Here is an 11,817-nt window from a genome sequence, read left to right as displayed (position 1 = left end):
CCTTGTATTCAAGGTATATGCCATGGATAGTATTATTATTGTTATTTCTATATGGAGCATATATTGAAGCTCATTGATTCCATGTACTCATGTTATTTCATTATTTTTGGCATGTATAGAAGAAGAGCACCATTGTGTGTAGTTTCAAAAGCCATGTACTATCATTGTGTCATATTTTCGGTTTGTTTCTCATAGCAATACCCATGGTATCTAGAATGCCTTGTCATTTTCTATGTATGGGTCAACGAAAGTCCAAGTCATGTATTATTTTGTATATCTTTGATGTAGCACCATTAAATTGCGTGCATAATGTAAACTTGGATTCATAGAGTCATGGTTGGTGATAGGTGTAGGAGATTCATATGTCAATCCTATGTTCTTCTCACAACCATGTATTTTCTCCATGAAGCATTGTATGTATGGTACTTCATTGTATATTATTGCTCAAAGTTAGTTAGAGTCATGGTTCATAAGGATTAGTCTCTTACACTTGGAAAGGAGGCTTATTCCAATGAAGATGATGTGTGGCTACAATAGTAGAGAGAGTGTGATTACAACTTCATTACATGCCTAGGGGGACCATGTTTAGTTTTCAGATATTGTGTGGCATTGGCTTGAGACTTGCTAGTAACTTGTTTCCTTATTTTGCATGCTTATCTTATAGGTCATACTTCTTTATTTTGAATTGAAATGGTATTAGGTATAGAAAGGGGAGTCTTTCTCTCATCCAGCACAATATTGGCATTATCTTCAGTGTTGGTATGGCATTGATATGAAAGGAGGAGAGAATTTGGATGGATAGAGAACAACTTCAGAGTTGCAACTTCTGTTTTGGAGAGTGTAAGGAGATCGGCCTCAGATGTTGGATTGAGATTTACATCAATGCCAAAGGGGAAGCTTGTTGGCATTGATGTCAACAAGGTCACAAGGCTTCTTGTTATATGCCTCATGTCAATCCAATGATGATGTGTGATGAGGATTTTGAAATAATCAATATCCTAATCGAGAATTTACTGACGATTTTTCCTTATAACATCAGCATATCATATATATGACTTTTTTTTTTTTAAGTACACCTTTTTTAAAAAATATTAAGAAAATGCTCAAAAACAAGCGAGGATAAGGTCGAAAAGAGGCTTAAGGACATTTTTTTATCAAGATGGGGGAGGGTCTTTAAAATAAATTTACTGTCAACTTTGATTAAGAAAATTGAAAATTCCTTAGATATGTTAACTTTGTAAAGGAAAGTAAGAAACTCAAGGAAAGTAAGAATATGAAGGAAAGTAGGAAACTCAAGGAAAGTAAGAAACTCAAGAATGGGCCCCTTTTGCATCATTAATAAAGGATCAAGGGTATGAGGTACTATTATTTTCACCCTAATGACTTAAGCACTCATTATTGCATAATGCTCAATATTACAGCTACATTGAGTGAGCCGCATATGAGTATAACCAATTTCATTCCTAAGATGGCATGCAAACCCAGGAACACCATGACTTGTTGTAGCCATGACTGAGGGTATGGGGAATTTTTTTTATTTTTACTCTAAAGTGTAACACCTTTTGACGTGTCCATCAAGTGGGAAAAATAGTTCTGATTTCTCCTCTAAAATATGCCACCATCAATCCTAGGAGCAAAAGAGATGATGATGTTGATAATCATAGTGAAAGAGATAATAATCATAATTATATAATCCTTAAAGCTAAATATGAATCTACCATGGTTCTTATTAAACAATTTTCTAATGAAATTGGTAGGCAAACAAAAGTATGTAAGGAGTATGAGAAGAAATTGTAGATTTGTGATCAAAATGAGAAAAATATCAAGGAAGAGATCACTACCTTGAGAACATACATGGCAGAATCGAAAAGATTAGAAGAATTAAATTGCAGCAAGAAAAACGATAGGAAGGGTTATGTTGAAGCACTTGAAGGTCTGATTGACAAATTGAGAAAGGATCTTGAGGAAAGGGACCAAAAGTTGGAGAAAGTGAAGAGCACCATAACAGTGAGAAAATATGGCAGTAATTTTCCAAAGGGTGATACAAGTTTGCATGCAATAAAGAATGACAAAGAATAACCAAATAAGCTTGCAGCAAAGAATGTGATCAACAATAGCAACGAAAAAGGAGAAGGAAAATAGATCCACCATAAACAACAAAGAAGGGAACTAAGGATATCATTCACTCCTAGGATTGATGGTGGCATATTTTAGAGGAGAAATCATAACTCTTTTTCCCACTTGATGGACGAGATCGAGTGCTTCAATTGTCACAATTTTGATCATGTGGTAGCTGATTGTAGAAGTAGAATACACACATCCATGAAACAACATGATTAGCCAAAAAGGGGACCTACATTCAGATCTAGCATGAGAAGATGTAGGTCAAGTATGAGCAGCAAAATATTAGATCCATTGGCTACATATCTTGCTCATATAGAGTGTTATGTGTGCCATAATTTTAGACACATGGCCAAAGATTGTAATATTCTTTGATCATTAAGCCAATTTGTTGAAAGTCAACAGTCAAGGGAGAATGTACAAGCAAGGAACACATGGAAGAAGGAGCAACAACTAGGAAGATGTGGCATTCCACTTTTTTCTCATGATGAAGTTTATATGTGGTGTATAGATAGTGGATTCTCACACCATATGTCAAGAGATAGGGGAAAATTTAATTTTCTCAATAAAATCGAGAGTGGTTGTGATGTGCTTGAAGGTAGTGAAACAACTAGAGTGTTGGGAAGTGGCAAAGCCAATCTTGGTGAGGAGAGGACAAACGAAAAAGATGTTTGTCTCATTGAAGGCCTAAAGCATAATATATTGAGTGTGATCCAAATGGTTGATGGTGGCAAGGAAGTGATTTTTAACTACAAAGGTTGCATCATCTGAAAGGAAGGATCAAAGAGAGTGATTTCCAAGGGAGTCAAGACACCGGATAATGTGTATGTGCTGAACAGAAGAGTGAAAACTAAGAAGAGACCAAGAGAGTACTCTACATCTTTGGATTCCGAGTAGGTGAGATCAGTCCCTACTGCAATCTATTCTTACAAGTTAGATCTACTTGATTGCATTAATATGAATGAGACTATCATGGTTTGAGTGGGAGTGTTGGTAACTTAAGGTGTACCAACAGTAATGAGTTCTTGATCAAGCTTAGCCATGCATATTCAAGCCCATAGGATCAATATGCTCATGAGGTATATTATGTTTATGGAATGTTCATAGGTTTGAGGTGTATTTTGTTTTCTAATATATTTCTATTTCAGTTTGATTTTAGTTATATTAGTCATGTTCATTTGTTGATAGTTTTGGAGCAGCTATATGTTTGGTTTCTATTGATTCTAGTGAAGGTATGGAAACAATATAGTTGTGTAATGAAGGATCACACGTTCAGGGGGAGAATGTTTGCTTTCTAATCGACCTGCAGAGAGTTAGCATTGAAGAACTCGTTCTACATATATTTGACATTGATTTGATGTAGAATTATTTTTGTTGTTGCTACCACACTTACTCGTTGTATGAGATAGTATGGTTGCATGGAAAATTTGGCATGCTACTAGTGTTCTCATTTCTAGATCATAGTTATGACATGCTTTATTATACTTGTTACTGCCATGGATATCTAGTGATGTGTTGGAGTTTTCCCATCTAGAGGATATACCTTATTTCTTATGTTTTCATTTCTAGATGAATCATGCATGCTACCGATATGTATTAGATGGTTTAATTATATGTTGCTCTTGCATGGAGAAAGAGCATCATGTTTCTTATGATGTTTGGATATTCATATGGTTGAGGCATGTTGATTTATAACACTACTTATATATGGAGAGAATGTCGCTACTCATGACGAGGTTATATATTTGATGCTACTTCTATGACATATATCCATGTTGTTGTCTTTATATGATTTTATTATCCTACCTACGTGGAGCATGGTGGTTGCCAGTGGGGTTTATGATCTTGATGTAGGATATTCATTGATGGGATGTTGATGGCCAAGGTCTTGAGTGGCCATGAACTAGCATATGATGTTTTCAGTACCTCTGTTGATCCGGATCTTGAGGGGAGGCCCCCAAGATCTAAAAGATTGAAATGGATCTTGGGAGGAGAGACCCCCAAGATCTGAAAACTTGCATTGCCAGAAGAAAAATAGGAGAATGCCCAATAAACAAAACCACAAAGAAACTTTTTTATTAAAACCGATAATAACTGTAAAGGCTACATTGTGGTGGACAATCAGTCCTTTTACAAAATGTGACTTGTTACTTATAGTATTTTTCAGTTACAATACCACGGGTCAATTCCATGGGTGAATGAATACCATGGGTGGATTTTACAATACCACGGGCAGATGCCATTTACAATACCATGGGTAAATTCCATGGGTGAATGAATACCATGGGTGGATTTTACAATACCATGGGCGGATGCCATTTACAATACCATGGGTAAATTCCATGGGTTGATGAATAATATGGGTGGATGAGTACCATGGGTTGATGCCATTTTCCATTCGGATCATCTGTTATTACTCCTACATGTGGAGAGCTTATGAAATTACTCATGGGGGGCTTGTGCTCAAGGCATATGCTATGGATAGTATTATTATTGTTATTTCTATATGGAGCATATATTTAAGCTCATTGATTCCATGTACTCATGTTATTTCATTATTTTTGGCATGTATAGAAGAAAAGCATCATTGTGTGCAGTTTCAAAAGCCATGTACTATCATTGTGTCATATTTTGGGTGTGTTTCTCATAGCAATACCCATGGTGTCTAGCATGCCTTGTCATTTTCTATGTATGGGTCAATGGAAGTCCAAGTCATGTATTATTTTGTTTATCTTTGATGTAGCACCACTAAATTGGGTGCATAATGTAGACCTGGATCCATAGAGTCATGGTTGGTGATAGGTGTAGGGGATTCATATGCCAATCCTATGTTCTTGTCACAACCATGTATTTTATCCATGAAGCATTGTATGTATTGTAGTTCATTGTATATCATTGCTCAAAGTTAGTTAGAGTCATGGTGCATAAGGATTAGTCTCTTGCAATTGGAAAAGAGGCTTATTCCAATGAAGATGATGTGTGGCTACAATAGCAGATAAACTATGATTACAACTTCATTACATGGCTAGGGGTAGCATGTTCAGCTTTCAAATATTGCATGGCATTGGCTTGATACTTGCTAGCAGCCTGTCTCCTTATTTTGCATGCTTATCTTATAGGTCATACTTCTTTATTTTGAATTGAAATGGTATTAGTATAAAAAGGGGAGTCTTTCTCTCATCCGACACAATATTTGCATTATCTTCAGTGTTGGTATGGCATTGATATGAAAGGTGTTGAGAATGCAACAAGATGATGGAGCTTAGTGGAAAGAAGTTGCCTTCACTAAGTGGGCCCGCAGGCTATTTTTGGCGCAAAGTCTATTTTTAGACATATGGATCATGGTCTATGAGTTGCAGTATGTTATTTGTGGATGATTGGTCATGTTGGTAAAAATAGATGGACTTCTATTTTTAGACATATGGGCAGGTTTCTATTTTTAGACTGCCAGGCTAAAAATAGAACAGTTGAATATTATTGTCTCATAATAATATTTGGACTATAAACATTATCTTATCCTCTTGGAGCACTTCAGTTTGAGCTACAGATGTGGCACATGTAGCTGTCAGAAGGAAATACACTTTCTTTGTGGGTCAATTGAGCTATTGCATGCAGGACTTTAGTTAGAACTCAAGCAGTTGATTTTGGTGGAGTTGATTGTGGAGTTGATGGAGTTGTGTTCAGTTTGACTTGTTTGAACTAGTTTTATTTTAGTCTAACTAAAGAATACACTAGTGATGAGTTGTGGGAATTAAATATTAATTAATTCACTAATTATTAACTCATAAAGCAACTGAAGAATACATCATTTAACTCAGTGCATGTACAGTTCAGTGGAGACAGGTGTTAGAGGTTGAGATTTCTATCAGTTGTGACTATAGTTGTGCATGAAATCTTGCACAATCAAAGGGATTGAGTTATGCCAATGAGGACTGCGCAGTGTGGGCCAATACCAAGGAATTATAGGCTGTGCTCAGGTGATTTTCACCAAGCATTGTGCAGTAGAGGCAGGCAAAGCAGCGGAGGAGATTTGAACTTGTGATTTGTTCGGATCTGAGCTAGTTTTGTGTGTAACAGGTGGAGATAGTACTGAGTACTTGTGAGGAGTATTGTAATATGTATTGTTACATGTTCTCAATCATTATAATATACAGATAGTGTGGGGATTTCAGCTGTATGCTTTCCCCGGGTTACATATTGTGTTAATGTGTGCATGCGATTGATGTTTCATTGTTTTTCATGCTGCTAAATTGATGATCAAACATAGAGGAGATTATGTATTGTGCATGTATTCCGCAATAGTGTATAATTGGGATAATCTCTGTGAATAAGTGTCATATTATTCAAAATTTCTACATGGTATCAGAGCTGTTGATCATCAGATCTATTATTCAGAAAGTGTTTACATTTTATTTCTTCAGGCAGAGTCTGTAATCGGGCCAGGTAGCCTCTGGATTCATCCTTCTTTTGGAATGTTAGATATCCGGTAAAAGCCCATACAGTCAATCTCTGTACGAGAAATACTTTGTTGTCACGAATTCTAGATCAGAGGCGGTTGAGTTTGGAGCTGGTGGAATTCGAATTTGCAGCACTGTTTTCTTGGTATCAACGTGGCAATGTCTTTCAGCGGATTGCAATTGGAGTATGCTCTTGAGGGCAACTCAAACTATATTGCATGGAAGGACAGGATGGAGGCGGTGTTAGATGATAATGGGCTGAAGGAGTTCATAGAGGCTGAGGTCCCAAAGCCTACTGATACTACGCAAGTTGATGCTTGGCAAACGAAGATAGCAAAGTGTCGAAGGATTCTATTGGAGGGCGTGAAGGATCACATTATGTCCAGCCTGCATGGAAAGGCTTCTCCATACTTGATGTGGAAAGCGTTGTTAGATCTATTCCAAGGCAAGAGCGATTATAGGAAGCTTGCACTCAAGGATAAACTCAGAAACATCAAATATGAGAAGGGAGGCAGTATGCCCAAGTATCTCACGAAGTTCACTCAGTGTAGGGATGAGCTGGGAAGTGTGGGGGTGACTGTCGATGATGAGGACTTGGTGAGCTTGGCTCTCCTTGGTCTTCCGAAAAGTTGGTATTCCTATCAGGACTCTGTCAATGGTCGGGAGAAATTTCTAGGATGGGAAATACTTTGGTCAAATCTTGTGCAGGAGGAGATCAGGCGGAATACCAGGGACGGATCTTCATCAAAGGGAACTGATGAAGAAAATTGCGCTTTGGCTACCAAAGCAAAGAAGGGGAAGAACAAGAAAGCTTCTCAGTCTGGTGTGAAAGGCAAGAAGCAGGACATGTCCAAGGTGAAGTGCTTTCACTGTCCCCATCACAGACACTATGCCACTAATTGTCCGCAGAAGAAGAAGAACAAGCAAGCTGTTGGATCTGCAGCAGGAGAGGCTCTAGCCTCGCAGTTTGAGCTTGATTTTTCATTGATCGCATGCTTGGTTTCAAGTGTGATGGGATTGGTGTGGTTCTTGGACAATGGTGTGTCTTTTCACATGACAGGAGATCGAGATTTGTTTTCTGATCTAGAGGACAAATATCTTGGAGTTCACATCGAGATGGGCGATGATGGTAGATACAGTGCGACCGGTATTGGTACCATTTCCTTTGAGAGGGAGACTGATAAACCCTTTGTATTGAAGGAAGTGATGCATGTTCCAGGGTTGAAGAAGAATCTTATCTCTATGGCGATGTTAGAAGACAAGGGATATGATGTTGTTTTCAGTGAGGGAAAGGCTTTCCTGTGCAGTAAGACAACTGGAGAAACCTGGAAGATAGGGGTTCGAGTGAGGAACCTTTATCAGTTGCATGTAGATAGTTGCGTAGCAATGGCATGCAAGGCAGAAGGATTGGTGAGCCGGGATGACGGCGAGCTGTGGCATAGGAGATTGGGTCACCTTCACCATGGAGCCTTGAAGATACTGCAGCAGATCACTACAGGGCTTCCTAAAGGCACTCTTGTGTAGTCAGATCAGTGCAAGGGGTGTACTTTGGGAAAGTTTTTGAAAGCCACCTTTCACGAGAAGGATAGTCACGCCATGACGATCCTTGAGAGAATTCACACAGACGTGTGTGGACCTTTCTTAGTAGTTTCAACAGCAAAGAACAGGTATTATGTGATTTTTGTTGATGATTTCTCTCGTAAGTGCTGGATCTTCTTCATGCAGAAGAAGAGCGAGACATACTCAAAGTTCTGTGAGTTCAAAGCACTGGTCAAGAAGGAGTCAGGGAAGAAGGTGAAGGCTCTTAGGAGCGATAATGGTGGTGAATACATCTTTGGCGAGTTCAAGGATTTCTGCAGTGCAGAAGGGATTCAAAGACAACTCATAGCTCCCCATAACCCACAGCAAAACGGGGTTGCTGAGCGGAAGAACAGAATGATCATGGGTGTTGCACAGGCGATGTTGCATGATCAGGGTATACCTCTTCACTTGTGGGCGGAAGCATGCAATACAGCAGTTTATGTACAGAACCATTGTCCTCACAGGATACTTGGCATGAGTACACCCGAGGAGGCTTATTCTGGTAAGAAGCCTGATCTTTCTCATTTGAGGATTTTTGGAGCTAACGTTTACATGCGTGTGACGAAGGATGCCAGGAAGAAGTTGGAGCTAACTGCTGAGGTTGGGATATTTGTGGGGTACACTGATACGCCCCACAACTATCGTGTGTATTTGCCAGATAGTGGCAAGACTATTGTGTGACGGGATATAAAATTTCAGGAGGAGAAAGCCATGAAGTGTTTTCTTGAGAGGGAGCTACACTTGCATGCAGATGAGCTATTAGTTCCTAAAGATGAGCTTCAGGACGTGGATCAGCCACAAGACGAAGTTCATGGAGTGGAAGAGACCACTCATGCAACGCCAACCATCAGAGGGCGAAAGCACTTGACAGAAGCTGAGCGACTGGCTCAAGATGTAGAGAAAGTTGTAGGACCACCTACAGCCCAATGCAGGCAGAGACAGTCACCTGATTGGTACACTGGATACATGGCTCTTTTGAGCAAATGTGTTGTGACTGAGCCATCCTCTTTCGAGGAAGCTGTGGAGGATCCTGCATGGGTAGACTCCATGGTGGAAGAGTATGATTCGATTGTCAGAAATAGTGAATGGGAGATTGTTCCTATACCAGAAGGAAAATCAGTGGTGGGTTTGAGATGGATCTACAAAGTTAAGCAGGTGGCTGACGAGAGTGTGGAGAAGTACAAGGCAAGATTTGTTGCCAGAGGTTTTTCACAGATAGAGGGGATCGATTATGAGGAGACCTTTGCACCTGTCGCAAAGTATTCTTCCATACGGACGATTCTTGCTCTCTCAGCGCAGATGGGGTGGCACATTCATCAGATGGATGTGAAGATTGTGTTCCTCAATGGAGTCATTGAGGAGGAGGTGTACATAGAGCAGCCCGAAGGTTTTGAGATCTTCAACAGCGAGTGGCATGTGTGCAGGCTCAAGAGAGCAATGTATGGGTTGAAACAAGCACCACGTGCTTGGTACACACGGATAGACAGTTATTTCAACGGACTTGGATTCTCCAAGAGTGAGGTGGATCCTAACCTATACCAGATTGTGGTGGAGGGTAAGTTGCTTATCATTGTACTTTATGTAGATGATTTTATTCTAAAAGGTGATGAGCTGTTGATACTTTCATGCAAGGATGATCTTGCTAAGGAGTTTGAGATGAAGGACTTAGGCCTGCTTCATTATTTCCTGGGATTGGAAATCTGGCAGCGCAGTGATGGACTATTTGTTTCTCAGGGTAAGTATGCTCAGGAGATACTGGAGAAGTTCAACATGCATGGCTACAACCCTGTTGATACTCCTCTTCCTGGAGGTTGGAGGAAGGAGGATGCCACTTCAGCAGAAGAAGTGGATGCCACTGTTTATCGACAGTTGGTGGGGTCGCTTATGTATGTGGTCAATACACAACCCGATATATGCTATGCTGTTAACCAGCTTTCACAAGCTGTGGTTAAGCCAACCAAGCTCTTCTGGAAGGCAGGCAAACATGTATTGCGTTATTTGAGAGGCACATCGAGATATGGATTGTGGTACAGACAGGAGGATGAGGTGAAGCTATGTGGCTTCACGGATGTAGATTGGGCAGGGAGCCCAATGGACAAAAAGAGCACATCAAGAGGGGTCTTTAGTATCGGGTCGACAATAGTTTCTTGGTATAGCAGGAAGCAGAGATCAGTGGCACTCAGTTCAGCAGAGGCCGAGTATATGGCAACAAGTTTGGCTGCATGCGAGGTTATATGGATGAGGAAGATTTTGGTCGGGTTGTTCGTTTCTTACTTGGAGCCTACTATGATTTACTGTGATAACCAGAGTTTCATTAAACTCTTGCCTAATCTTGTATTTCATGATAGATCTAAGCACATTGACATCAGGTACCATCATATCAGAGATTGTGTGTAGCGGAGAATCATGTTACTTTCATACATTCCAACGGAGGATCAGGATGCTGATATCTTAATGAAGGCGCTCACCAGGAGAAAATTTGAATACCACTGAGGCAGGATAGGGGTTGCTGATAATCGATATCTTGTTGAGAGGGAGCATTGAGAATGCAACAAGATGATGGAGCTTAGTGGAAAGAATTCGCCTTCACTAAGTGGGCCCGCAGGCTATTTTTGGCGCAAAGTCTATTTTTAGACTATGTCTATTTTTAGACATATGGATCATGGTCTATGAGTTGCAGTATGTTATTTGTGGATGATTGGTCATGTTTGTAAAAATAGATGGACTTCTATTTTTAGACATATGGGTAAGTTTCTATTTTTAGACTGCCAGGCTAAAAATAGAATAGTGAAATATTATTGTCTCATAATAATATTTGGACTATAAACATTATCTTATTCTCTTGGAGCACTTCAGTTTGAGCTACAGATGTGGCACATGCAGCTGTCAAAAGGAAATATGCTTTCTTTGTGGGTCAGTTGAGCTATTGCATGCAGGACTTCAGTTAGAACTCAAGCAGTTGAGTTTGGTGGAGTTGATTGTGGAGTTGATGGAGTTGTGTTCAGTTTGACTTGGTTGAACTAGTTGTATTTTAGTCTAACTAAAGAATACACTAGTGATGAGTTGTGTGAATTAAATATTAATTAATTCACTAATTATTAACTCATAAAGCAACTAAAGAATACATCAGTTAACTCAGTGCATGTACAGTTCAGTGGAGACAGGTGTTAGAGGTTGAGATTGCTATCATTTGTGACTATAGTTGTGCATGAGATCTTGCACAATCAAAGGGATTGAGTTATGCCAATGAGGATTGCGTAGTGTGGGCCAATACCAAGGAATTATAACCTATGCTCACGTGATTTTCACCAAGCATTGTGTAGTAGAGGCATGCAAAGCAGCGGAGGAGATTTGAACCTGTGACTTGTTCGGATCTGAGCTAGTTTTGTGTGTAACAGGTGGAGATAGTACTACTGAGTACTTGTGAGGAGTATTGTACTATGTATTGTTACATATTCTCAATCATTATAATATACAGATAGTGTGGGATTTTCAGCTGTATGCTTTCCCCGGGTTACATATTGTGTTAATGTGTGCATGCGATTGATGTTTCATTGTTTTTCATGCTGCTAAATTGATGATCAAACGTAGAGGAGATTATGTATTGTGCATGTATTTCGCAATAGTGTATAATCGGGATAATCTCTATGAATAAGTG

The 11,817-nt window shown here is 39.5% G+C and overlaps 1 pseudogene; it reads left to right on the top strand.

Moving 5' to 3' along the window:
• Positions 1-1,854: 1,854 nt before the first annotated feature.
• Positions 1,855-11,817, top strand: part of LOC149140077 (glutamate decarboxylase 1 pseudogene) — a 31,585-nt pseudogene continuing 21,622 nt past the window's right edge.

This window comes from Pinus tabuliformis, chromosome X (assembly GCF_031772625.1).
Source record: "Pinus tabuliformis cultivar Carrire ecotype Pingquan chromosome X, CPIR1, whole genome shotgun sequence".
NCBI lineage: Eukaryota > Viridiplantae > Streptophyta > Pinopsida > Pinales > Pinaceae > Pinus > Pinus tabuliformis.
Note: the sequence above shows the minus strand (reverse complement) of the source record. Positions and strands in the feature narration are given on the sequence as shown.